The sequence below is a fragment of the Perna viridis genome, chromosome 13 (genome assembly GCF_037379345.1).
Source record: "Perna viridis isolate PV_CMFRI_1.1 ecotype Kerala chromosome 13, ASM3737934v1, whole genome shotgun sequence".
Classification (NCBI taxonomy): Eukaryota; Metazoa; Mollusca; class Bivalvia; order Mytilida; family Mytilidae; genus Perna; species Perna viridis.
In genome coordinates this window covers 8,857,454-8,860,776 of record NC_142457.1, presented here as the reverse complement: position 1 = coordinate 8,860,776, position 3,323 = coordinate 8,857,454, and the positions used below count along the sequence as shown (strand labels likewise).

General features: G+C 34.8%; 1 pseudogene; it reads left to right on the top strand.

Annotated features, from left to right (window-relative positions):
* Positions 1-844: 844 nt before the first annotated feature.
* LOC148599467 (uncharacterized) lies at positions 845-2,089 on the top strand (annotated as a pseudogene).
* Positions 2,090-3,323: the final 1,234 nt, after the last annotated feature.

Genomic DNA, 3,323 nt, shown 5'->3' with positions numbered 1-3,323 from the left:
AATAAAATTAAACGTCCTTATGTAAAATGCGCATGATCAACATACCTCACTAATACCTTTACACTGAACAACACTATTACAGATATAGTTTGCTGACAATGCTCAATAAAATCTTCTAAATACTGGTAGAATTTTTAAACCATGATTTAAACTGCTTTCAATGTAAACCGCTGCAATGAAAATCAAACAACTAACATTCAATATTGTTTTTATCTTTATAAGCGTTACTAATGATAATCCTATATATTATTCGACAAGTACCCCTTTGAGAATCAACGTAGCATTAAGTAATGATGAAAGGATATAGTGCAAAATTTGCTGTTTTTTCCTCCAAAACATTAGGATGATAAAGTCATATAAGAATTCAGCTTCTACTTTTCACCCAAACTAAATCATTAATTAGGAACTATTATCTGTGCTTAACACTTGTTGATAGTCGTACAGAGGATAGCACAGAGTATGTCGGTGTCTTCCACCTATTCCCACTTTTTTAAAAAACATTATTCCTCCTATTCCCACATACGAGTTTCTTTGATGTTTTTATTTGTTTTTTATAGTAATTAAGCCCTACATAAATGGCACCTTCTGTTTACCTGTGTTTACCTTTATTTTGCAATTTTTGTGCATATTTTATATTTTTACATAAGTATGAAAGAGAATGAGATTTAAACAAATGGAACATAAATTTAAGATTTAATGCAATACTACAAGTGAAGTTCGTTACAGACTTGGCAACCAAAACCTAGTACACAATGGCTTTAAGTTTCAAGCAAAAAACAGAAGGGGTAAAAGGACTTACTGGAAATGTTCTACTGCAAATTGTCCTGCTACAATTAATACATTGAACAAAAAACCAACCAAAGTATCAGCAAATCACAACCATGAGTCTGATAACGTGCAGTTGAAGGTAGATGTAGTCCTGCAGAGCATGAAAAAACGTTGCATAGATGAGCTCACTCCAGTTCCCACTATCTATGAAGAAGAATTAGTAAAACTCAGAACCGATGACTGGAATGACGACACACAAGAACTAGTGGAAAATATTCCTACTTTCCTATCTTGTAAATCAGCCATGTACAACAAACGCAAGAAAACTTTACCAGTTTTACCAAAGACCGCTGATGACATCAACATAGATGGTATTTGGATACAGACCACAAAAGGAGACCCTTTCCTTTTAGTGGATAGCAACACAGTTGGACGCATGTTGATATTCAGTACACACAAGAATGTAACACACTTAGCAGCTGCAGAAACTATATATGGTGACGGCACATTTTATACATGCCCTACTCAATTCTACCAACTGTACACATTCCACGCAATGGTTGACAACGCAATGTAACCGCTAGTGTACAGCTTACTACCAGCCAATAGCGAACTTGTATATACCAGATTTCTTACTCTACTCAAAGATTTATGTCAACAACATCAACTGCAACTTCAACCTACTACTATCTTTCTGGACTATGAGGTCGGCATACGCAAGGCAGCATACTCCATCTTTCCTGGCATCAACGCAAAGGGCTGTTTTTTTCACTATACTCAGAGCATATGGCGAAAAGCTCAGGAAACAGGTCTACAAGTGCCTTACAAAGAAGACAACAACATCCACCAATTAGTACGTCGTGCAGCTGTGTTACCACTCATACCCACTGCTGAGGTCGAAGACGTATCGTTTAATGCCCTTACTGATATAGATGATGTTGAAACAAACGCCAACTACGTTCCCTTCACTGACTATGTAACAACTTACTGGGTAGAGCAGAACAGACACTTATGGAACCACTACACAACAGAAGGTCCAAGGACAACCAATCACTTAGAAGGATGGCATAGTAAACTTAAGAAACATGTTCAACATCCACACCCAAACATATTCAGACTCATAAAACAACTGAAACATGAGGAAGCCATCCATGACTTGACTATGATTCAATGCGCAGCTGGTGGTAAAAGAGCAGTACAAAAAAGAAAGTATGTAGACATCAACAACAGGTTAGCAGCACTCAAAACCAGACATCGTAACCAGGAAGTCACAACTGTCCAGTTTGGTGATGCAGCTTTATACCTTCTGCACCTTGACTAAATTGATGAACTGTTAAATTGTTATGTGAAAACACAATTATTGTGTATGTTTAATATATGATAATAGTATGTATGATTTTAGTTACTTTATGTTCTTTGTAGTGTATGTCTGTTTTCCATGTCTGGTCTTTGTCCCTGGATTGCATTATTTTGATTACCGCTATAACCTTGGTCCCCTTGATTAATCTTTCACACAAACTTCAAGTAATTATTTTTGCGATCTATAAATACAAATTGCTTGTTTGCTTTTTGTTTTCAAGCAGCCTAGTGATTTTCGGGTATCGTTTTACATTCCATTTACAAATCAATGTTGTCGTCGAAGAATATTTTTTTATTTCTCAGTAAATGCTTGTCTTTGTATCCGGCTTGGATTTTCGTGATTTATTGTATCATGGGACATCGCCCATGAATAAACTAAATACATATATAGGCACCATTATGTAGGCAAGAAATTTGCGGTAGCCCTTCCTGTTAAATTTTGAGTTAAACTTAAATTATCTGAGCCTATCCTAATGACATATTTATTTCAATTTCAAAACCCCTAAAGTATTTATGCCTCAGTAAAATGCTTCGTTTTAGTACTATCACAATATATTTTTGTGTTTACAAATATCGTTTACTTCTACCTTTACGTAATTAGTTGTCTCCTATTCTAACCCGGTGATAAAACATACACGTGACTTTTTTAACCATCGGGCAGTGATTTAATTTCTATGAGGATCTCTTTTACATTTCTGAGTTTTCTACAGATTTCATTGGCGAAACAGATTATCCTCCAATGCTGTCGGGGATTACAAGATTTTACCACTTTCGATAGTTTAGTTTTAGATTTAACTATCTCTAGTTGAGAAATTTTGTAATCCCCTCGAGACTGAAGAATAATCTATATTTAGCCTTCGACTTGGCGTCAAAAGATATCTGCTAATAAAGCATGTTAAATTTTACTATAGATGAACACATTACATGTTAAGTTAGGACAGCAGCTATTTAGCATTCAATCAAATGATCCACATACTAATGAAATTATTCAGTGCATATGACCTGATTGTTACCTTGATGCAATAAAAAGTTCAAATTTATTTTTTGATTGGTAGATTGGTAATATATGTTTAGATTATACATATAATTGGAACTGTCCTTTAAACGTCGTACATTCTTCTATATACGAACTTTGTAAAAATGGTCAAAGTTTAAATCACACAATTTATTGTCCTTGTATTCGAGGAAACATTTGA